Genomic DNA, 25,367 nt, shown 5'->3' on the forward strand with positions numbered 1-25,367 from the left:
TGGCAGGGGGAAGTCCGCTAATTACCTCCCCTGTCCATGGGGAGGCACTAGATGCTACCTGCGTTTCCAGCCCAACCCGCGCCTTTCCCCGGCTGCCCTCACAGTGAGGGACTCTGGGAAGAAACTCGAAGGGCTCCTAGGAGATCCCGGGTGCTGCAGACATAAGACGGAACGTCCCCACACTCAGAATTCCGGAACACGGCTGACTGTGTGGGGGAGGTTCGGGGCCGCCCTCCACGCAGCTGCCTGGTGTCACAGGTGTTCCCTGGCAGGGGGAAGTCCGATAATTACCTCCCCTGTCCATGGGGAGGCACATGATGCTACCTGCTTTTCCAGCCCAACCTCCGCCATTCCCCGGCAGCCCGCACAGGGAGGGACTGGGGGAAGACACTCGAAGGGCTCCTAGGAGATCCCGGGTGCTGCAGACAGAAGACGGAACCTCCACACACTCAGAATTCCGGAACACGGATGACTGTGTGGGGGAGGTTAGGGGCCGCCCTCCACGCAGCTGCCTGGTGTCACAGGTGTTCCCTGGCAGGGGGAAGTCCGCTAATTACCTCCCCTGTCCATGGGGAGGCACTAGATGCTACCTGCGTTTCCAGCCCAACCCCCGCCTTTCCCCGGCAGCCCGCCTTGGGAGGGACTCGGGGAAGACACTCGAAGGGCTCCTAGGAGATCCCGGATGCTGCAGACAGAAGACGGAACCTCCCCACACTCAGAATTCCGAAACACGGCTGACTGTGTGGGGGAGGTTCGGGGCCACCCTTCACGCAGCTGCCTGGTGTCACAGGTGTTCCCTGGCATGGAGAAGTCCGCTAAATACCTCCCCTGTCCATGGGGAGGCACTAGATGCTACCTGCTTTTCCAGCACAACCCCCTCCTTTCCCCGGCTGCCCTCACAGTGAGGGACTCTGGGAAGACACTCGAAGGGCTCCTAGGAGATCCCGGGTGCTGCAGACAGAAGACGGAACCTCCCCACACTCAGAATTCCGGAACACGGCTGACTGTGTGGGGGAGGTTCGGGGCCGCCCTCCACGCAGCTGCCTGGTGTCACAGGTGTTCCCTGGCAGGGGGAAGTCCGCTAATTACCTCCCCTGTCCATGGGGAGGCACATGATGCTACCTGCTTTTCCAGCCCAACCTCCGCCATTCCCCGGCAACCCGCACAGGGAGGGACTGGGGGAAGACACTCGAAGGGCTCCTAGGTGAACCCGGGTGCTGCAGACAGAAGACGGAACCTCCCCACACTCAGAATTCCGGAACACGGCTGACTGTGTGGGGGAGGTTCGGAGCCGCCCTCCACGCAGCTGCCTGGTGTCCCAGGTGTTCCCTGGCAGGGAGAAGTCCGCTAATTACCTCCCATGTCCATGGGGAGGCACTAGATGCTACCTGCGTTTCCAGCCCAACCCCCGCCTTTCCCCGGCAGCCCGCACTGGGAGGGACTCGGGGAAGACACTCGAAGGGCTCCTAGGAGATCCCGGGTCCTGCAGACAGAAGACGGAACCTCCCCACACTCAGAATTCCGGAACACGGCTGACTGTGTGGGGGAGGTTCGGGGCCGCCCTCCACGCAGCTGCCTGGTGTCACAGGTGTTCCCTGGCAGGGGGAAGTCCGCTAATTACCTCCCTTGTCCATGGGGAGGCACATGATGCTACCTGCTTTTCCAGCCAACCTCCGCCATTCCCCGGCAGCCCGCACAGGGAGGGACTCTGGGAAGACACTCGAAGGGCTCCTAGGTGAACCCGGGTGCTGCAGACATAAGACGGAACCTCCCCACACTCAGAATTCCGGAACACGGATGACTGTGTGGGGGAGGTTCGGTGCCGCCCTCCACGCAGCTGCCTTGTGTCACAGGTGTTCCCTGGCAGGTGGAAGTCCGCTAATTACCTCCCCTGTCCATGGGGAGGCACTAGATGCTACCTGCGTTTCCAGCCCAACCCCCTCCTATCCTCGGCAGCTCGCACTGGGAAGGACTGGGGGAAGACACTCGAAGGGCTCCTAGGAGATCCCGGGTGCTGCAGACAGAAGACGGAACCTCCCCACACTCAGAATTCCGGAACACGGGTGACTGTGTGGGGGAGGTTTAGGGCCGCACTCCACGCAGCTTCCTGGTGTCACAGGTGTTCCCTGGCAGGGGGAAGTCCGCTAATTACCTTCCTTGTCCATGGGGAGGCACTAGATGCTACCTGCGTTTCCAGCCCAACCCCCGCCTTTCCCCGGCTGCCCTCAGAGTGAGGGACTCTGTGAAGACCCTCGAAGGGCTCCTAGGAGATCCCGGGTGCTGAAGACAGAAGACGGAACCTCCCCACACTCAGAATTCCGGAACACGGGTGACTGTGTGGGGGAGGTTCGGGGCCGCTCTCCACGCAGATGCCTGGTGTCACAGGTGTTCCCTGGCAGGGAGAAGTCCGCTAATTACCTCCCCTGTCCATGGGGAGGCACTAGATGCTACCTGCTTTTCCAGCACAACCCCCTCCTTTCCCCGGCAGCCCGCAAAGGGAGGGACTCTGGGAAGACACTCGAAGGGCTCCAAGGAGATCCCGGGTACTGCAGACAGAAGACGGAACCTCCCCACAATCAGAATTCCAGAACACGGCTGACTGTGTGGGGGAGGTTCGGGGCCGCCCTCCACGCAGCTGCCTGGTGTCACAGGTGTTCCCTGGCAGGGAGAAGTCCGCTAATTACCTCCCCTGTCCATGGGGAGGCACTAGATGCTACCTGCGTTTCCAGACCAACCCCCTCCTTTCCTCGGCAGCCCGCACTGGGACGGACTGGGGGAATACACTCGAAGGGCTCCTAGGAGATCCCGGGTGCTGCAGACAAAAGACGGATCATCCCCACACTCAGAATCCCGGAACACGTCTGACTGTGTGGGTGAGGCTTAGGGCCGCCCTCCACGCAGCTTCCTGGTGTCACAGGTGTTCCCTGGCAGGGAGAAGTCCGCTAATTACCTCCCCTGTCCATGGGGCGGCACTAGATACTACCTGCTTTTCCAGCACAATCCCCTCCTTTCCCCGGCAGCCCGCACTGGGAGGGACTCTGGGAAGACACTCGAAGGGCTCCTAGGAGATCCCGGGTGCTGCAGACAAAAGACGGATCATCCCCACACTCAGAATCCCGGAACACGTCTGACTGTGTGGGTGAGGTTTAGGGCCGCCCTCCACGCAGCTGCCTGGTGTCACAGGTGTTCCCTGGCAGGGAGAAGTCCGCTAATTACCTCCCCTGTCCATGAGGAGGCACTAGATGCTACCTGCTTTTCCAGCACAACCCCCTCCTTTCCCCGGCAGCCCGCAAAGTGAGGGACTCTGGGAAGACACTCGAATGGCTCCAAGGAGATCCCGGGTGCTGCAGACAAAAGACGGAACCTCCCCACAATCAGAATTCCAGAACACGGCTGACTGTGTGGGGGAGGTTCGGGGCAGCCCTCCACGCAGCTGCCTGGTGTCACAGGTGTTCCCTGGCAGGGAGAAGTCCGCTAATTACCTCCCCTGTCCATGGGGAGGCACTAGATGCTACCTGCGTTTCCAGCCAAACCCCCTCCTTTCCTCGGCAGCCCGCACTGGGACGGACTGGGGGAAGACACTCGAAGGGCTTCTAGGAGAACCCGGGTGCTGCAGACAGAAGACGGAACCTCCCCACACTCAGAATTCCGGAACACGGGTGACAGTGTGGGTGAGGTTTAGGGCCGCCCTCCACGCAGCTTCCTGGTGTCACAGGTGTTCCCTGGCAGGGAGAAGTCCGCTAATTACCTCCCCTGTCCATGGGGCGGCACTAGATGCTACCTGCTTTTCCAGCACAACCCCCTCCTTTCCCCGGCAGCCCGCACTGGGAGGGACTCTGGGAAGACACTCGAAGGGCTCCTAGGAGATCCCGGGTGCTGCAGACAGAAGACGGAACCTCCCCACAATCAGAATTCCAGAACACGGCTGACTGTGTGGGGGAGGTTCGGGGCCGCCCTCCACGCAGCTGCCTGGTGTCACAGGTGTTCCCTGGCAGGGAGAAGTCCGCTAATTACCTCCCCTGTCCATGGGGAGGCACTAGATGCTACCTGCGTTTCCAGCTCAACCCCCTCCTTTCCTCGGCAGCCCGCAAAGTGAGGGACTCTGGGAAGAAACTCGAAGGGCTCCTAGGAGATCCCGGGTGCTGCAGACAGAAGACGGAACCTCCCCACAATCAGAATTCCTGAACACGGCTGACTGTGTGGGGGAGGTTCGGGGCCGCCCTCCACGCAGCTGCCTGGTGTCACAGGTGTTCTCTGGCAGGGGGAAGTCCGCTAATTACCTCCCCTGTCCATGGGGAGGCACTAGATGCTACCTGCGTTTCCAGCCCAACCCCCGCTTTTCCCCGGCAGCCCGCACTGGGAGGGACTCGGGGAAGACACTCGAAGGGCTCCTAGGAGATCCCGGGTGCTGCAGACAGAAGACGGAACCTCCCCACACTCAGAATTCCGGAACACGGCTGACTGCGTGGGGGAGGTTCGGGGCCGCCCTCCACGCAGCTGCCTGGTGTCACAGGTGTTCCCTGGCAGGGGGAAGTCCGCTAATTACCTCCCCTGTCCATGGGGACGCACAAGATGCTACCTGCTTTTCCAGCCCAACCCCCGCATTTCCCCGGCAGCCCGCACTGGGAGGGTCTCGGGGAAGACACTCGAAGGGCTCCTAGGAGATCCCGGGTGCTGCAGACAGAAGACGGAACCTCCCCACACTCAGAATTCCGGAACACGGCTGACTGTGTGGGGGAGGTTCGGGGCCGCCCTCCACGCAGCTGCCTGGAGTCACAGGTGTTCCCTGGCAGGGAGAAGTCCGCTAATTACCTCCCCTGTCCATGGGGAGGCACTAGATGCTACCTGCTTTTCCAGCACAACCCCCTCCTTTCCCCGGCAGCCCGCAAAGGGAGGGACTCTGGGAAGACACTCGAAGGGCTCCAAGGAGATCCCGGGTGCTGCAGACAGAAGACGGAACCTCCCCACAATCAGAATTCCAGAACACGGCTGACTGTGTGGGGGACGTTCGGGGCCGCCCTCCACGCAGCTGCCTGGTGTCACAGGTGTTCCCTGGCAGGGAGAAGTCCGCTAATTACCTCCCCTGTCCATGGGGTGGCACTAGATGCTACCTGCGTTTCCAGCCCAACCCCCTCCTTTCCTCGGCAGCCCGCACTGGGACGGACTGGGGGAAGACACTCGAAGGGCTCCTAGGAGATCCCGGGTGCTGCAGACAGAAGACGGATCATCCCCACACTCAGAATCCCGGAACACGTCTGACTGTGTGGGTGAGGTTTAGGGCCGCCCTCCTCGCAGCTGCCTGGTGTCACAGGTGTTCCCTGGCAGGGAGAAGTCCGCTAATTACCTCCCCTGTCCATGGGGAGGCACTAGATGCTACCTGCTTTTCCAGCACAACCCCCGCATTTCCCCGGCAGCCCGCACTGGGAGGGTCTCGGGGAAGACACTCGAAGGGCTCCTAGGAGATCCCGGGTGCTGCAGACAGAAGACGGAACCTCCCCACACTCAGAATTCCGGAACACGGCTGACTGTGTGGGGGAGGTTCGGGGCCGCACTCCACGCAGCTTCCTGGTGTCACAAGTGTTCCCTGGCAGGGGGAAGTCCGCTAATTACCTCCCCTGTCCATGGGGAGGCACTAGATGCTACCTGCGTTTCCAGCCCAACCCCCGCCTTTCCCCGGCTGCCCTCACAGTGAGGGACTCTGGGAAGACACTCGAAGGGCTCCTAGGAGATCCCGGGTGCTGCAGACAGAAGACGGAACCTCCCCACACTCAGAATTCCGGAACACGGCTGACTGTGTGGGGGAGGTTCGGGGCCGCCCTCCACGCAGCTGCCTGGTGTCACAGGTGTTCCCTGGCAGGGGGAAGTCCGATAATTACCTCCCCTGTCCATGGGGAGGCACATGATGCTACCTGCTATTCCAGCCCAACCTCCGCCATTCCCCGGCAGCCCGCACAGGGAGGGACTGGGGGAAGACACTCGAAGGGCTCCTAGGAGATCCCGGGTGCTGCAGACAGAAGACGGAACCTCCCCACAATCAGAATTCCAGAACACGGCTGACTGTGTGGGGGAGGTTCGGGGCCGCCCTCCACGCAGCTGCCTGGTGTCACAGGTGTTCCCTGGCAGGGAGAAGTCCGCTAATTACCTCCCCTGTCCATGGGGAGGCACTAGATGCTACCTGCGTTTCCAGACCAACCCCCTCCTTTCCCCGGCAGCCCGCAAAGGGAGGGACTCGGGGAAGACACTCGAAGGGCTCCAAGGAGATCCCGGGTGCTGCAGACAGAAGACGGAACCTCCCCACAATCAGAATTCCAGAACACGGCTGACTGTGTGGGGGAGGTTCGGGGCCGCCCTCCACGCAGCTGCCTGGTGTCACAGGTGTTCCCTGGCAGGGAGAAGTCCGCTAATTACCTCCCCTGTCCATGGGGAGGCACTAGATGCTACCTGCGTTTCCAGAACAACCCCCTCCTTTCCTCGGCAGCCCGCACTGGGACGGACTGGGGGAAGACACTCGAAGGGCTCCTAGGAGATCCCGGGTGCTGCAGACAGAAGACGGATTATCCCTACACTCAGAATCCCGGAACACGTCTGACTGTGTTGGTGAGGTTTAGGGCCGCCCTCCACGCAGCTGCCTGGTGTCACAGGTGTTTCCTGGCAGGGAGAAGTCCGCTAATTACCTCCCATGTCCATGGGGAGGCACAAGATGCTACCTGCTTTTCCAGCCCAACCCCCGCATTTCCCCGGCAGCCCGCACTGGGAGGGTCTCGGGGAAGACACTCGAAGGGCTCCAAGGAGATCCCGGGTGCTGCAGACAGAAGACGGAACCTCCCCACAATCAGAATTCCAGAACACGGCTGACTGTGTGGGGGAGGTTCGGGGCCGCCCTCCACGCAGCTGCCTGGTGTCACAGGTGTTCCCTGGCAGGGAGAAGTCCGCTAAATACCTCCCCTGTCCATGGGGAGGCACTAGATGCTACCTGCGTTTCCAGCCAAACCCCCTCCTTTCCTCGGCAGCCCGCACTGGGACGGACTGGGGGAAGACACTCGAAGGGCTCCTAGGAGATCCCGGGTGCTGCAGACAGAAGACGGAACCTCCCCACACTCAGAATTCCGGAACACGGGTGACAGTGTGGGTGAGGTTTAGGGCCGCCCTCCACGCAGCTTCCTGGTGTCACAGGTGTTCCCTGGCAGGGAGAAGTCCGCTAATTACCTCCCCTGTCCATGGGGCGGCACTAGATGCTACCTGCTTTTCCAGCACAACCCCCTCCTTTCCCCGGCAGCCCGCACTGGGAGGGACTCTGGGAAGACACTCGAAGGGCTCCTAGGAGATCCCGGGTGCTGCAGACAGAAGACGGAACCTCCCCACAATCAGAAATCCAGAACACGGCTGACTGTGTGGGGGAAGTTCGGGGCCGCCCTCCACGCAGCTGCCTGGTGTCACAGGTGTTCCCTGGCAGGGAGAAGTCCGCTAATTACATCCCCTGTCCATGGGGAGGCACTAGATGCTACCTGCTTTTCCAGCACAACCCCCTCCTTTCCCCGGCAGCCCGCAAAGGGAGGGACTCTGGGAAGACACTCGAAGGGCTCCAAGGAGATCCCGGGTGCTGCAGACAGAAGACGGAACCTCCCCACAATCAGAATTCCAGAACACGGCTGACTGTGTGGGGGAGGTTCGGGGCCGCCCTCCACGCAGCTGCCTGGTGTCACAGGTGTTCCCTGGCAGGGAGAAGTCCGCTAATTACCTCCCCTGTCCATGGGGAGGCACTAGATGCTACCTGCGTTTCCAGCCCAACCCCCTCCTTTCCTCGGCAGCCCGCACTGGGACGGACTGGGGGAAGACACTCGAAGGGCTCCTAGGAGATCCCGGGTGCTGCAGACAGAAGACGGATCATCCCCACACTCAGAATCCCGGAACACGTCTGACTGTGTGGGTGAGGTTTAGGGCCGCCCTCCACGCAGCTGCCTGGTGTCACAGGTGTTCCCTGGCAGGGAGAAGTCCGCTAATTACCTCCCCTGTCCATGGGGAGGCACAAGATGCTACCTGCTTTTCCAGCCCAACCCCCGCATTTCCCCGGCAGCCCGCACTGGGAGGGTCTCGGGGAAGACACTGGAAGGGCTCCTAGGAGATCCCGGGTGCTGCAGACAGAAGACGGAACCTCCCCACACTCAGAATTCCGGAACACGGCTGACTGTGTGGGGGAGGTTCGGGGCCGCACTCCACGCAGCTTCCTGGTGTCACAGGTGTTCCCTGGCAGGGGGAAGTCCGCTAAATACCTCCCCTGTCCATGGGGAGGCACTAGATGCTACCTGCGTTTCCAGCCCAACCCCCGCCTTTCCCCGGCAGCCCGCACTGGGAGGGACTCGGGGAAGACACTCGAAAGGCTCCTAGGAGATCCCGGGTGCTGCCGACAGAAGACGGAACCTCCCCACACTCAGAATTCCGGAACACGGGTGACTGTGTGGGTGAGGTTTAGGGCCGCACTCCACGCAGCTTCCTGGTGTCACAGGTGTTCCCTGGCAGGGAGAAGTCCGCTAATTACCTCCCCTGTCCATGGGGAGGCACTAGATGCTACCTGCGTTTCCAGCCCAACCCCCGCCTTTCCCCGGCTGCCCTCACAGTGAGGGACTCTGGGAAGACACTCGAAGGGCTCCTAGGAGATCCCGGGTGCTGCAGACAGAAGACGGAACCTCCCCACACTCAGAATTCCGGAACACGGCTGACTGTGTGGGGGAGGTTCGGGGCCGCCCTCCACGCAGCTGCCTGGTGTCACAGGTGTTCCCTGGCAGGGGGAAGTCCGCTAATTACCTCCCTTGTCCATGGGGAGGCACATGATGCTACCTGCGTTTCCAGCACAACCCCCGCCTTTCCCCGGCAGCCCGCACTGGGAGGGACTCGGGGAAGACACTTGAAGGGCTAATAGGAGATCCCGGGTGCTGCAGACAGAAGACGGAACCTCCCCACACTCAGAATTCCGGAACACGGCTGACTGTGTGGGGGAGGTTCGGGGCCGCCCTCCACGCAGCTGCCTGGTGTCACAGGTGTTCCCTGGCAGGGGGAAGTCCGCTAATTACCTCCCCTGTCCATGGGGAGGCACTAGATGCTACCTGCGTTTCCAGCACAACCCCCGCATATCCCCGGCAGCCCGCACTGGGAGGGACTCGGGGAAGACACTCGAAGGGCTCCTAGGAGATCCCGGGTGCTGCAGACAGAAGACGGAACATCCCCACACTCAGAATTCCGGAACATGGCTGACTGTGTGGGGGAGGTTCGGGGCCACCCTTCACGCAGCTGCCTGGTGTCACAGGTGTTCCCTGGCAGGGAGAAGTCCGCTAAATACCTCCCCTGTCCATGGGGAGGCACTAGATGCTACCTGCTTTTCCAGCACAACCCCCTCCTTTCCCCGGCAGCCCGCAAAGGGAGGGACTCTGGGAAGACACTCGAAGGGCTCCTAGGAGATCCTGGGTGCTGCAGACAGAAGACGGAACCTCCCCACACTCAGAATTCCGGAACACGGGTGACTGTGTGGGTGAGGTTTAGGGCCGCACTCCACGCAGCTGCCTGGTGTCACAGGTGTTCCCTGGCAGGGGGAAGTCCGCTAATTACCTCCCCTGTCCATGGGGAGGCACTAGATGCTACCTGCGTTTCCAGCCCAACCCCCGCCTTTCCCCGGCTGCCCTCACAGTGAGGGACTCTGGGAAGACCCTCGAAGGGCTCCTAGGAGATCCCGGGTGCTGAAGACAGAAGACGGAACCTCCCCACACTCAGAATTCCGGAACAAGGATGACTGTGTGGGGGAGGCTCGGGGCCGCCCTCCACGCAGCTGCCTGGTGTCACAGGTGTTCCCTGGCAGGGAGAAGTCCGCTAATTACCTCCCCTGTCCATGGGGAGGCACTAGATGCTACCTGCGTTTCCAGCCAAACCCCCACCTTTCCTCGGCAGCCCGCACTGGGACGGACTGGGGGAAGACACTCGAAGGGCTCCTATGAGATCCCGGGTGCTGCAGACAGAAGACGGAACCTCCCCACACTCAGAATTCCGGAACACGGGTGACAGTGTGGGTGAGGTTTAGGGCCGCACTCCACGCAGCTTCCTGGTGTCACAGGTGTTCCCTGGCAGGGAGAAGTCCGCTAATTACCTCCCCTGTCCATGGGGCGGCACTAGATGCTACCTGCTTTTCCAGCACAACCCCCTCCTTTCCCCGGCAGCCCGCACTGGGAGGGACTCTGGGAAGGCACTCGAAGGGCTCCTAGGAGATCCCGGGTGCTGCAGACATAAGACGGAACCTCCCCACAATCAGAATTCCAGAACACGGCTGACTGTGTGGGGGAGGTTTGGGGCCGCCCTCCACGCAGCTGCCTGGTGTCACAGGTGTTCCCTGGCAGGGAGAAGTCCGCTAATTACCTCCCCTGTCCATGGGGAGGCACTAGATGCTACCTGCGTTTCCAGCCCAACCCCCTCCTTTCCTCGGCAGCCCGCACTGGGACGGACTGGGGGAAGACACTCGAAGGGCTCCTAGGAGATCCCGGGTGCTGCAGACAAAAGACGGATCATCCCCACACTCAGAATCCCGGAACACGTCTGACTGTGTGGGTGAGGTTTAGGGCCGCCCTCCACGCAGCTTCCTGGTGTCACAGGTGTTCCCTGGCAGGGGGAAGTCCGCTAATTACCTCCCCTGTCCATGGGGAGGCACTAGATGCTACCTGCGTTTCCAGCACAACCCCCGCATTTCCCCGGCAGCCCGCACTGGGAGGGACTCGGGGAAGACACTCGAAGGGCTAATAGGAGATCCCGGGTGCTGCAGACAGAAGACGGAACCTCCCCACACTCAGAATTCCGGAACACGGCTGACTGTGTGGGGGAGGTTCGGGGCCGCCCTCCACGCAGCTGCCTGGTGTCACAGGTGTTCCCTGGCAGGGGGAAGTCCGCTAATTACCTCCCCTGTCCATGGGGAGGCACTAGATGCTACCTGCGTTTCCAGCCCAACCCCCGCATTTCCCCGGCAGCCCGCACTGGGAGGGACTCGGGGAAGACACTCGAAGGGCTCCTAGGAGATCCCGGGTGCTGCAGACAGAAGACGGAACCTCCCCACACTCAGAATTCCGGAACATGGCTGACTGTGTGGGGGAGGTTCGGGGCCACACTTCACGCAGCTGCCTGGTGTCACAGGTGTTCCCTGGCAGGGAGATGTCCGCTAAATACCTCCCCTGTCCATGGGGAGGCACTAGATGCTACCTGCTTTTCCAGCACAACCCCCTCCTTTCCCCGGCAGCCCGCAAAGGGAGGGACTCTGGGAAGACACTCGAAGGGCTCCTAGGAGATCCCGGGTGCTGCAGACAGAAGACGGAACCTCCCCACACTCAGAATTCCGGAACACGGGTGACTGTGTGGGTGAGGTTTAGGGCCGCACTCCACGCAGCTTCCTGGTGTCACAGGTGTTCCCTGGCAGGGGGAAGTCCGCTAATTACCTCCCTTGTCCATGGGGAGGCACTAGATGCTACCTGCGTTTCCAGCCCAACCCCCGCCTTTCCCCGGCTGCCCTCACAGTGAGGGACTCTGGGAAGACCCTCGAAGGGCTCCTAGGAGATCCCGGGTGCTGAAGACAGAAGACGGAACCTCCCCACACTCAGAATTCCGGAACACGGATGACTGTGTGGGGGAGGTTCGGAGCCGCCCTCCACGCAGCTGCCTGGTGTCACAGGTGTTCCCTGGCAGGGAGAAGTCCGCTAATTACCTCCCCTGTCCATGGGGCGGCACTAGATGCTACCTGCTTTTCCAGCACAACCCCCTCCTTTCCCCGGCAGCCCGCACTGGGAGGGACTCTGGGAAGGCACTCGAAGGGCTCCTAGGAGATCCCGGGTGCTGCAGACATAAGACGGAACCTCCCCACAATCAGAATTCCAGAACACGGCTGACTGTGTGGGGGAGGTTCGGGGCCGCCCTCCACGCAGCTGCCTGGTGTCACAGGTGTTCCCTGGCAGGGAGAAGTCCGCTAATTACCTCCCCTGTCCATGGGGAGGCACTAGATGCTACCTGCGTTTCCAGCCCAACCCCCTCCTTTCCTCGGCCGCCCGCACTGGGACGGACTGGGGGAAGACACACGAAGGGCTCCTAGGAGATCCCGGGTGCTGCAGACAAAAGACGGATCATCCCCACACTCAGAATCCCGGAACACGTCTGACTGTGTGGGTGAGGTTTAGGGCCGCCCTCCACGCAGCTTCCTGGTGTCACAGGTGTTCCCTGGCAGGGGGAAGTCCGCTAATTACCTCCCCTGTCCATGGGGAGGCACTAGATGCTACCTGCGTTTCCAGCACAACCCCCGCCTTTCCCCGGCAGCCCGCACTGGGAGGGACTCGGGGAAGACACTCGAAGGGCTAATAGGAGATCCCGGGTGCTGCAGACAGAAGACGGAACCTCCCCACACTCAGAATTCCGGAACACGGCTGACTGTGTGGGGGAGGTTCGGGGCCGCCCTCCACGCAGCTGCCTGGTGTCACAGATGTTCCCTGGCAGGGGGAAGTCCGCTAATTACCTCCCCTGTCCATGGGGAGGCACTAGATGCTACCTGCGTTTCCAGCACAACCCCCGCATTTCCCCGGCAGCCCGCACTGGGAGGGACTCGGGGAAGACACTCGAAGGGCTCCTAGGAGATCCCGGGTGCTGCAGACAAAAGACGGATCCTCCCCACACTCAGAATCCCGGAACACGTCTGACTGTGTGGGTGAGGTTTAGGGCCGACCTCCACGCAGCTGCCTGGTGTCACAGGTGTTCCCTGGCAGGGGGAAGTCCGCTAATTACCTCCCCTGTCCATGGGGAGGCACTAGATGCTACCTGCGTTTCCAGCACAACCCCCGCCTTTCCCCGGCAGCCCGCAATGGGAGGGACTCGGGGAAGACACTCGAAGGGCTAATAGGAGATCCCGGGTGCTGCAGACAGAAGACGGAACCTCCCCACACTCAGAATTCCGGAACACGGATGACTGTGTGGGGGAGGTTCGGGGCCGCCCTCCACGCAGCTGCCTGGTGTCACAGGTGTTCCCTGGCAGGGAGAAGTCCGCTAATTACCTCCCGTGTCCATGGGGAGGCACTAGATGCTACCTGCGTTTCCAGCTCAACCCCCTCCTTTCCTCGGCAGCCCGCAAAGTGAGGGACTCTGGGAAGAAACTCGAAGGGCTCCTAGGAGATCCCGGGTGCTGCAGACAGAAGACGGAACCTCCCCACAATCAGAATTCCTGAACACGGCTGACTGTGTGGGGGAGGTTCGGGGCCGCCCTCCACGCAGCTGCCTGGTGTCACAGGTGTTCTCTGGCAGGGGGAAGTCCGCTAATTACCTCCCCTGTCCATGGGGAGGCACTAGATGCTACCTGCGTTTCCAGCCCAACCCCCGCTTTTCCCCGGCAGCCCGCACTGGGAGGGACTCGGGGAAGACACTCGAAGGGCTCCTAGGAGATCCCGGGTGCTGCAGACAGAAGACGGAACCTCCCCACACTCAGAATTCCGGAACACGGCTGACTGCGTGGGGGAGGTTCGGGGCCGCCCTCCACGCAGCTGCCTGGTGTCACAGGTGTTCCCTGGCAGGGGGAAGTCCGCTAATTACCTCCCCTGTCCATGGGGAGGCACAAGATGCTACCTGCTTTTCCATCCCAACCCCCGCATTTCCCCGGCAGCCCGCACTGGGAGGGTCTCGGGGAAGACACTCGAAGGGCTCCTAGGAGATCCCGGGTGCTGCAGACAGAAGACGGAACCTCCCCACACTCAGAATTCCGGAACACGGCTGACTGTGTGGGGGAGGTTCGGGGCCGCCCTCCACGCAGCTGCCTGGTGTCACAGGTGTTCCCTGGCAGGGAGAAGTCCGCTAATTACCTCCCCTGTCCATGGGGAGGCACTAGATGCTACCTGCTTTTCCAGCACAACCCCCTCCTTTCCCCGGCAGCCCGCAAAGGGAGGGACTCTGGGAAGACACTCGAAGGGCTCCAAGGAGATCCCGGGTGCTGCAGACAGAAGACGGAACCTCCCCACAATCAGAATTCCAGAACACGGCTGACTGTGTGGGGGACGTTCGGGGCCGCCCTCCACGCAGCTGCCTGGTGTCACAGGTGTTCCCTGGCAGGGAGAAGTCCGCTAATTACCTCCCCTGTCCATGGGGTGGCACTAGATGCTACCTGCGTTTCCAGCCCAACCCCCTCCTTTCCTCGGCAGCCCGCACTGGGACGGACTGGGGGAAGACACTCGAAGGGCTCCTAGGAGATCCCGGGTGCTGCAGACAGAAGACGGATCATCCCCACACTCAGAATCCCGGAACACGTCTGACTGTGTGGGTGAGGTTTAGGGCCGCCCTCCTCGCAGCTGCCTGGTGTCACAGGTGTTCCCTGGCAGGGAGAAGTCCGCTAATTACCTCCCCTTTCCATGGGGAGGCACTAGATGCTACCTGCTTTTCCAGCCCAACCCCCGCATTTCCCCGGCAGCCCGCACTGGGAGGGTCTCGGGGAAGACACTCGAAGGGCTCCTAGGAGATCCCGGGTGCTGCAGACAGAAGACGGAACCTCCGCACACTCAGAATTCCGGAACACGGCTGACTGTGTGGGGGAGGTTCGGGGCCGCACTCCACGCAGCTTCCTGGTGTCACAAGTGTTCCCTGGCAGGGGGAAGTCCGCTAATTACCTCCCCTGTCCATGGGGAGGCACTAGATGCTACCTGCGTTTCCAGCCCAACCCCCGCCTTTCCCCGGCTGCCCTTACAGTGAGGGACTCTGGGAAGACACTCGAAGGGCTCCTAGGAGATCCCGGGTGCTGCAGACAGAAGACGGAACCTCCCCACACTCAGAATTCCGGAACACGGCTGACTGTGTGGGGGAGGTTCGGGGCCGCCCTCCACGCAGCTGCCTGGTGTCACAGGTGTTCCCTGGCAGGGGGAAGTCCGCTAATTACCTCCCCTGTCCATGGGGAGGCACATGATGCTACCTGCTATTCCAGCCCAACCTCCGCCATTCCCCGGCAGCCCGCACAGGGAGGGACTGGGGGAAGACACTCGAAGGGCTCCTAGGAGATCCCGGGTGCTGCAGACAGAAGACGGAACCTCCCCACAATCAGAATTCCAGAACACGGCTGACTGTGTGGGGGAGGTTCGGGGCCGCCCTCCACGCAGCTGCCTGGTGTCACAGGTGTTCCCTGGCAGGGAGAAGTCCGCTAATTACCTCCCCTGTCCATGGGGAGGCACTAGATGCTACCTGCGTTTCCAGACCAACCCCCTCCTTTCCCCGGCAGCCCGCAAAGGGAGGGACTCGGGGAAGACACTCGAAGGGCTCCAAGGAGATCCCGGGTGCTGCAGACAGAAGACGGAACCTCCCCACAATCAGAATTCCAGAACACGGCTGACTGTGTGGGGGAGGTTCGGGGCCGCCCTCCACGCAGCTGCCTGGTGTCACAGGTGTTCCCTGGCAGGGAGAAGTCCGCTAATTACCTCCCCTGTCCATGGGGAGGCACTAGATGCTACCTGCTTTTCCAGCCCAACCCCCGCATTTCCTCGGCAGCCCGCACTGGGACGGACTGGGGGAAGACACTCGAAGGGCTCCTAGGAGATCCCGGGTGCTGCAGACAGAAGACGGATTATCCCTACACTCAGAATCCCGGAACACGTCTGACTGTGTTGGTGAGGTTTAGGGCCGCCCTCCACGCAGCTGCCTGGTGTCACAGGTGTTTCCTGGCAGGGAGAAGTCCGCTAATTACCTCCCATGTCCATGGGGAGGCACAAGATGCTACCTGCTTTTCCAGCCCAACCCCCGCATTTCCCCGGCAGCCCGCACTGGGAGGGTCTCGGGGAAGACACTCGAAGGGCTCCAAGGAGATCCCGGGTGCTGCAGACAGAAGACGGAACCTCCCCACAATCAGAATTCCAGAACACGGCTGACTGTGTGGGGGAGGTTCGGGGCCGCCCTCCACGCAGCTGCCTGGTGTCACAGGTGTTCCCTGGCAGGGAGAAGTCCGCTAATTACCTCCCCTGTCCATGGGGAGGCACTAGATGCTACCTGCGTTTCCAGCCAAACCCCCTCCTTTCCTCGGCAGCCCGCACTGGGACGGACTGGGGGAAGACACTCGAAGGGCTCCTAGGAGATCCCGGGTGCTGCAGACAGAAGACGGAACCTCCCCACACTCAGAATTCCGGAACACGGGTGACAGTGTGGGTGAGGTTTAGGGCCGCCCTCCACGCAGCTTCCTGGTGTCACAGGTGTTCCCTGGCAGGGAGAAGTCCGCTAATTACCTCCCCTGTCCATGGGGCGGCACTAGATGCTACCTGCTTTTCCAGCACAACCCCCTCCTTTCCCCGGCAGCCCGCACTGGGAGGGACTCTGGGAAGACACTCGAAGGGCTCCTAGGAGATCCCGGGTGCTGCAGACAGAAGACGGAACCTCCCCACAATCAGAATTCCAGAACACGGCTGACTGTGTGGGGGAAGTTCGGGGCCGCCCTCCACGCAGCTGCCTGGTGTCACAGGTGTTCCCTGGCAGGGAGAAGTCCGCTAATTACATCCCCTGTCCATGGGGAGGCACTAGATGCTACCTGCTTTTCCAGCACAACCCCCTCCTTTCCCCGGCAGCCCGCAAAGGGAGGGACTCTGGGAAGACACTCGAAGGGCTCCAAGGAGATCCCGGGTGCTGCAGACAGAAGACGGAACCTCCCCACAATCAGAATTCCAGAACACGGCTGACTGTGTGGGGGAGGTTCGGGGCCGCCCTCCACGCAGCTGCCTGGTGTCACAGGTGTTCCCTGGCAGGGAGAAGTCCGCTAATTACCTCCCCTGTCCATGGGGAGGCACTAGATGCTACCTGCGTTTCCAGCCCAACCCCCTCCTTTCCTCGGCAGCCCGCACTGGGACGGACTGGGGGAAGACACTCGAAGGGCTCCTAGGAGATCCCGGGTGCTGCAGACAGAAGACGGATCATCCCCACACTCAGAATCCCGGAACACGTCTGACTGTGTGGGTGAGGTTTAGGGCCGCCCTCCACGCAGCTGCCTGGTGTCACAGGTGTTCCCTGGCAGGGAGAAGTCCGCTAATTACCTCCCCTGTCCATGGGGAGGCACAAGATGCTACCTGCTTTTCCAGCCCAACCCCCGCATTTCCCCGGCAGCCCGCACTGGGAGGGTCTCGGGGAAGACACTGGAAGGGCTCCTAGGAGATCCCGGGTGCTGCAGACAGAAGACGGAACCTCCCCACACTCAGAATTCCGGAACACGGCTGACTGTGTGGGGGAGTTTCGGGGCCGCACTCCACGCAGCTTCCTGGTGTCACAGGTGTTCCCTGGCAGGGGGAAGTCCGCTAAATACCTCCCCTGTCCATGGGGAGGCACTAGATGCTACCTGCGTTTCCAGCCCAACCCCCGCCTTTCCCCGGCAGCCCGCACTGGGAGGGACTCGGGGAAGACACTCGAAAGGCTCCTAGGAGATCCCGGGTGCTGCCGACAGAAGACGGAACCTCCCCACACTCAGAATTCCGGAACACGGCTGACTGTGTGGGGGAGGTTCGGGGCCACCCTTCACGCAGCTGCCTGGTGTCACAGGTGTTCCCTGGCAGGGAGAAGTCCGCTAAATACCTCCCCTGTCCATGGGGAGGCACTAGATGCTACCTGCTTTTCCAGCACAACCCCCTCCTTTCCCCGGCAGCCCGCAAAGGGAGGGACTCTGGGAAGACACTCGAAGGGCTCCTAGGAGATCCCGGGTGCTGCAGACAGAAGACGGAACCTCCCCACACTCAGAATTCCGGAACACGGGTGACTGTGTGGGTGAGGTTTAGGGCCGCACTCCACGCAGCTTCCTGGTGTCACAGGTGTTCCCTGGCAGGGAGAAGTCCGCTAATTACCTCCCCTGTCCATGGGGAGGCACTAGATGCTACCTGCGTTTCCAGCCCAACCCCCGCCTTTCCCCGGCTGCCCTCACAGTGAGGGACTGTGGGAAGACACTCGAAGGGCTCCTAGGAGATCCCGGGTGCTGCAGACAGAAGACGGAACCTCCCCACACTCAGAATTCCGGAACACGGCTGACTGTGTGGGGGAGGTTCGGGGCCGCCCTCCACGCAGCTGCCTGGTGTCACAGGTGTTCCCTGGCAGGGGGAAGTCCGCTAATTACCTCCCTTGTCCATGGGGAGGCACATGATGCTACCTGCGTTTCCAGCACAACCCCCGCCTTTCCCCGGCAGCCCGCACTGGGAGGGACTCGGGGAAGACACTCGAAGGGCTAATAGGAGATCCCGGGTGCTGCAGACAGAAGACGGAACCTCCCCACACTCAGAATTCCGGAACACGGCTGACTGTGTGGGGGAGGTTAGGGGCCGCCCTCCACGCAGCTGCCTGGTGTCACAGGTGTTCCCTGGCAGGGGGAAGTCCGCTAATAACCTCCCCTGTCCATGGGGAGGCACTAGATGCTACCTGCGTTTCCAGCACAACCCCCGCATTTCCCCGGCAGCCCGCACTGGGAGGGACTCGGGGAAGACACTCGAAGGGCTCCTAGGAGATCCCGGGTGCTGCAGACAGAAGACGGAACATCCCCACACTCAGAATTCCGGAACATGGCTGACTGTGTGGGGGAGGTTCGGGGCCACCCTTCACGCAGCTGCCTGGTGTCACAGGTGTTCCCTGGCAGGGAGAAGTCCGCTAAATACCTCCCCTGTCCATGGGGAGGCACTAGATGCTACCTGCTTTTCCAGCACAACCCCCTCCTTTCCCCGGCAGCCCGCAAAGGGAGGGACTCTGGGAAGACACTCGAAGGGCTCCAAGGAGATCCCGGGTGCTGCAGACAGAAGACGGAACCTCCCCACAATCAGAATTCCAGAACACGGCTGACTGTGTGGGGGAGGTTCGGGGCCGCCCTCCACGCAGCTGCCTGGTGTCACAGGTGTTCCCTGGCAGGGAGAAGTCCGCTAATTACCTCCCCTGTCCATGGGGAGGCACTAGATGCTACCTGCGTTTCCAGCCCAACCCCCTCCTTTCCTCGGCAGCCCGCACTGGGACGGACTGGGGGAAGACACTCGAAGGGCTCCTAGGAGATCCCGGGTGCTGCAGACAGAAGACGGATCATCCCCACACTCAGAATCCCGGAACACGTCTGACTGTGTGGGTGAGGTTTAGGGCCGCCCTCCACGCAGCTGCCTGGTGTCACAGGTGTTCCCTGGCAGGGAGAAGTCCGCTAATTACCTCCCCTGTCCATGGGGAGGCACAAGATGCTACCTGCTTTTCCAGCCCAACCCCCGCATTTCCCCGGCAGCCCGCACTGGGAGGGTCTCGGGGAAGACACTGGAAGGGCTCCTAGGAGATCCCGGGTGCTGCAGACAGAAGACGGAACCTCCCCACACTCAGAATTCCGGAACACGGCTGACTGTGTGGGGGAGGTTCGGGGCCGCACTCCACGCAGCTTCCTGGTGTCACAGGTGTTCCCTGGCAGGGGGAAGTCCGCTAAATACCTCCCCTGTCCATGGGGAGGCACTAGATGCTACCTGCGTTTCCAGCCCAACCCCCGCCTTTCCCCGGCAGCCCGCACTGGGAGGGACTCGGGGAAGACACTCGAAAGGCTCCTAGGAGATCCCGGGTGCTGCCGACAGAAGACGGAACCTCCCCACACTCAGAATTCCGGAACACGGCTGACTGTGTGGGGGAGGTTCGGGGCCACCCTTCACGCAGCTGCCTGGTGTCACAGGTGTTCCCTGGCAGGGAGAAGTCCGCTAAATACCTCCCCTGTCCATGGGGAGGCACTAGATGCTACCTGCTTTTCCAGCACAACCCCCTCCTTTCCCCGGCAGCCCGCAAAGGGAGGGACTCTGGGAAGACACTCGAAGGGCTCCTAGGAGATCCCGGGTGCTGCAGACAGAAGACGGAACCTCCCCACACTCAGAATTCCGGAACACGGGTGACTGTGTGGGTGAGGTTTAGGGCCGCACTCCACGCAGCTTCCTGGTGTCACAGGTGTTCCCTGGCAGGGAGAAGTCCGCTAATTACCTCCCCTGTCCATGGGGAGGCACTAGATGCTACCTGCGTTTCCAGCCCAACCCCCGCCTTTCCCCGGCTGCCCTCACAGTGAGGGACTCTGGGAAGACACTCGAAGGGCTCCTAGGAGATCCCGGGTGCTGCAGACAGAAGACGGAACCTCCCCACACACAGAATTCCGGAACACGGCTGACTGTGTGGGGGAGGTTCGGGGCCGCCCTCCACGCAGCTGCCTGGTGTCACAGGTGTTCCCTGGCAGGGGGAAGTCCGCTAATTACCTCCCTTGTCCATGGGGAGGCACATGATGCTACCTGCGTTTCCAGCACAACCCCCGCCTTTCCCCGGCAGCCCGCACTGGGAGGGACTCGGGGAAGACACTCGAAGGGCTAATAGGAGATCCCGGGTGCTGCAGACAGAAGACGGAACCTCCCCACACTCAGAATTCCGGAACACGGCTGACTGTGTGGGGGAGGTTAGGGGCCGCCCTCCACGCAGCTGCCTGGTGTCACAGGTGTTCCCTGGCAGGGGGAAGTCCGCTAATTACCTCCCCTGTCCATGGGGAGGCACTAGATGCTACCTGCGTTTCCAGCACAACCCCCGCATTTCCCCGGCAGCCCGCACTGGGAGGGACTCGGGGAAGACACTCGAAGGGCTCCTAGGAGATCCCGGGTGCTGCAGACAGAAGACGGAACATCCCCACACTCAGAATTCCGGAACATGGCTGACTGTGTGGGGGAGGTTCGGGGCCACCCTTCACGCAGCTGCCTGGTGTCACAGGTGTTCCCTGGCAGGGAGAAGTCCGCTAAATACCTCCCCTTCCATGGGGAGGCACTAGATGCTACCTGCTTTTCCAGCACAACCCCCTCCTTTCCCCGGCAGCCCGCAAAGGGAGGGACTCTGGGAAGACACTCGAAGGGCTCCAAGGAGATCCCGGGTGCTGCAGACAGAAGACGGAACCTCCCCACAATCAGAATTCCAGAACACGGCTGACTGTGTGGGGGAGGTTCGGGGCCGCCCTCCACGCAGCTGCCTGGTGTCACAGGTGTTCCCTGGCAGGGAGAAGTCCGCTAATTACCTCCCCTGTCCATGGGGAGGCACTAGATGCTACCTGCGTTTCCAGCCCAACCCCCTCCTTTCCTCGGCAGCCCGCACTGGGACGGACTGGGGGAAGACACTCGAAGGGCTCCTAGGAGATCCCGGGTGCTGCAGACAGAAGACGGATCATCCCCACACTCAGAATCCGGAACACGTCTGACTGTGTGGGTGAGGTTTAGGGCCGCCCTCCACGCAGCTGCCTGGTGTCACAGGTGTTCCCTGGCAGGGAGAAGTCCGCTAATTACCTCCCCTGTCCATGGGGAGGCACAAGATGCTACCTGCTTTTCCAGCCCAACCCCCGCATTTCCCCGGCAGCCCGCACTGGGAGGGTCTCGGGGAAGACACTGGAAGGGCTCCTAGGAGATCCCGGGTGCTGCAGACAGAAGACGGAACCTCCCCACACTCAGAATTCCGGAACACGGCTGACTGTGTGGGGGAGGTTCGGGGCCGCACTCCACGCAGCTTCCTGGTGTCACAGGTGTTCCCTGGCAGGGGGAAGTCCGCTAAATACCTCCCCTGTCCATGGGGAGGCACTAGATGCTACCTGCGTTTCCAGCCCAACCCCCGCCTTTCCCCGGCAGCCCGCACTGGGAGGGACTCGGGGAAGACACTCGAAAGGCTCCTAGGAGATCCCGGGTGCTGCCGACAGAAGACGGAACCTCCCCACACTCAGAATTCCGGAACACGGCTGACTGTGTGGGGGAGGTTCGGGGCCACCCTTCACGCAGCTGCCTGGTGTCACAGGTGTTCCCTGGCAGGGAGAAGTCCGCTAAATACCTCCCCTGTCCATGGGGAGGCACTAGATGCTACCTGCTTTTCCAGCACAACCCCCTCCTTTCCCCGGCAGCCCGCAAAGGGAGGGACTCTGGGAAGACACTCGAAGGGCTCCTAGGAGATCCCGGGTGCTGCAGACAAAAGACGGATCATCCCCACACTCAGAATCCCGGAACACGTCTGACTGTGTGGGTGAGGTTTAGGGCCGCCCTCCACGCAGCTTCCTGGTGTCACAGGTGTTCCCTGGCAGGGGGAAGTCCGGTAATTACCTCCCCTGTCCATGGGGAGGCACTAGATGCTACCTGCGTTTCCAGCACAACCCCCGCCTTTCCCCGGCAGCCCGCACTGGGAGGGACTCGGGGAAGACACTCGAAGGGCTAATAGGAGATCCCGGGTGCTGCAGACAGAAGACGGAACCTCCCCACACTCAGAATTCCGGAACACGGCTGACTGTGTGGGGGAGGTTCGGGGCCGCCCTCCACGCAGCTGCCTGGTGTCACAGGTGTTCCCTGGCAGGGGGAAGTCCGCTAATTACCTCCCCTGTCCATGGGGAGGCACTAGATGCTACCTGCGTTTCCAGCACAACCCCCGCATTTCCCCGGCAGCCCGCACTGGGAGGGACTCGGGGAAGACACTCGAAGGGCTCCTAGGAGATCCCGGGTGCTGCAGACAGAAGACGGAACCTCCCCACACTCAGAATTCCGGAACATGGCTGACTGTGTGGGGGAGGTTCGGGGCCACACTTCACGCAGCTGCCTGGTGTCACAGGTGTTCCCTGGCAGGGAGATGTCCGCTAAATACCTCCCCTGTCCATGGGGAGGCACTAGATGCTACCTGCTTTTCCAGCACAACCCCCTCCTTTCCCCGGCAGCCCGCAAAGGGAGGGACTCTGGGAAGACACTCGAAGGGCTCCTAGGAGATCCCGGGTGCTGCAGACAGAAGACGGAACCTCCCCACACTCAGAATTCCGGAACACGGGTGACTGTGTGGGTGAGGTTTAGGGCCGCACTCCACGCAGCTTCCTGGTGTCACAGGTGTTCCCTGGCAGGGGGAAGTCCGCTAATTACCTCCCTTGTCCATGGGGAGGCACTAGATGCTACCTGCGTTTCCAGCCCAACCCCCGCCTTTCCCCGGCTGCCCTCACAGTGAGGGACTCTGGGAAGACCCTCGAAGGGCTCCTAGGAGATCCCGGGTGCTGAAGACAGAAGACGGAACCTCCCCACACTCAGAATTCCGGAACACGGATGACTGTGTGGGGGAGGTTCGGGGCCGCCCTCCACGCAGCTGCCTGGTGTCACAGGTGTTCCCTGGCAGGGAGAAGTCCGCTAATTACCTCCCCTGTCCATGGGGCGGCACTAGATGCTACCTGCTTTTCCAGCACAACCCCCTCCTTTCCCCGGCAGCCCGCACTGGGAGGGACTCTGGGAAGGCACTCGAAGGGCTCCTAGGAGATCCCGGGTGCTGCAGACATAAGACGGAACCTCCCCACAATCAGAATTCCAGAACACGGCTGACTGTGTGGGGGAGGTTCGGGGCCGCCCTCCACGCAGCTGCCTGGTGTCACAGGTGTTCCCTGGCAGGGAGAAGTCCGCTAATTACCTCCCCTGTCCATGGGGAGGCACTAGATGCTACCTGCGTTTCCAGCCCAACCCCCTCCTTTCCTCGGCCGCCCGCACTGGGACGGACTGGGGGAAGACACACGAAGGGCTCCTAGGAGATCCCGGGTGCTGCAGACAAAAGACGGATCATCCCCACACTCAGAATCCCGGAACACGTCTGACTGTGTGGGTGAGGTTTAGGGCCGCCCTCCACGCAGCTTCCTGGTGTCACAGGTGTTCCCTGGCAGGGGGAAGTCCGCTAATTACCTCCCCTGTCCATGGGGAGGCACTAGATGCTACCTGCGTTTCCAGCACAACCCCCGCCTTTCCCCGGCAGCCCGCACTGGGAGGGACTCGGGGAAGACACTCGAAGGGCTAATAGGAGATCCCGGGTGCTGCAGACAGAAGACGGAACCTCCCCACACTCAGAATTCCGGAACACGGCTGACTGTGTGGGGGAGGTTCGGGGCCGCCCTCCACGCAGCTGCCTGGTGTCACAGATGTTCCCTGGCAGGGGGAAGTCCGCTAATTACCTCCCCTGTCCATGGGGAGGCACTAGATGCTACCTGCGTTTCCAGCACAACCCCCGCATTTCCCCGGCAGCCCGCACTGGGAGGGACTCGGGGAAGACACTCGAAGGGCTCCTAGGAGATCCCGGGTGCTGCAGACAAAAGACGGATCCTCCCCACACTCAGAATCCCGGAACACGTCTGACTGTGTGGGTGAGGTTTAGGGCCGCCCTCCACGCAGCTGCCTGGTGTCACAGGTGTTCCCTGGCAGGGGGAAGTCCGCTAATTACCTCCCCTGTCCATGGGGAGGCACTAGATGCTACCTGCGTTTCCAGCACAACCCCCGCCTTTCCCCGGCAGCCCGCAATGGGAGGGACTCGGGGAAGACACTCGAAGGGCTAATAGGAGATCCCGGGTGCTGCAGACAGAAGACGGAACCTCCCCACACTCAGAATTCCGGAACACGGATGACTGTGTGGGGGAGGTTCGGGGCCGCCCTCCACGCAGCTGCCTGGTGTCACAGGTGTTCCCTGGCAGGGAGAAGTCCGCTAATTACCTCCCCTGTCCATGGGGAGGCACTAGATGCTACCTGCTTTTCCAGCACAACCCCCTCCTTTCCCCGGCAGCCCGCAAAGGGAGGGACTCTGGGAAGACACTCGAAGGGCTCCTAGGAGATCCCGGGTGCTGCAGACAGAAGACGGAACATCCCCACACTCAGAATTCCGGAACACGGGTGACTGTGTGGGTGAGGTTTAGGGCCGCACTCCACGCAGCTTCCTGGTGTCACAGGTGTTCCCTGGCAGGGGGAAGTCCGCTAATTACCTCCCTTGTCCATGGGGAGGCACTAGATGCTACCTGCGTTTCCAGCCCAACCCCCGCCTTTCCCCGGCTGCCCTCACAGTGAGGGACTCTGGGAAGACCCTCGAAGGGCTCCTAGGAGATCCCGGGTGCTGAAGACAGAAGACGGAACCTCCCCACACTCAGAATTCCGGAACACGGATGACTGTGTGGGGGAGGTTCGGGGCCGCTCTCCACGCAGCTGCCTGGTGTCACAGGTGTTCCCTGGCAGGGGGAAGTCCGCTAATTACCTCCCTTGTCCATGGGGAGGCACATGATGCTACCTGCTTTTCCAGCCCAACCTCCGCCATTCCCCGGCAGCCCGCACAGGGAGGGACTGGGGGAAGACACTCGAAGGGCTCCTAGGTGAACCCGGGTGCTGCAGACATAAGACGGAACCTCCCCACACTCAGAATTCCGGAACACGGATGACTGTGTGGGGGAGGTTCGGTGCCGCCCTCCACGCAGCTGCCTTGTGTCACAGGTGTTCCCTGGCAGGTGGAAGTCCGCTAATTACCTCCCCTGTCCATGGGGAGGCACTAGATGCTACCTGCGTTTCCAGCCCAACCCCCTCCTTTCCTCGGCAGCCCGC

The sequence above is a fragment of the Camelus bactrianus genome, chromosome 32, assembly GCF_048773025.1.
Source record: "Camelus bactrianus isolate YW-2024 breed Bactrian camel chromosome 32, ASM4877302v1, whole genome shotgun sequence".
Lineage (NCBI taxonomy): Eukaryota > Metazoa > Chordata > Mammalia > Artiodactyla > Camelidae > Camelus > Camelus bactrianus.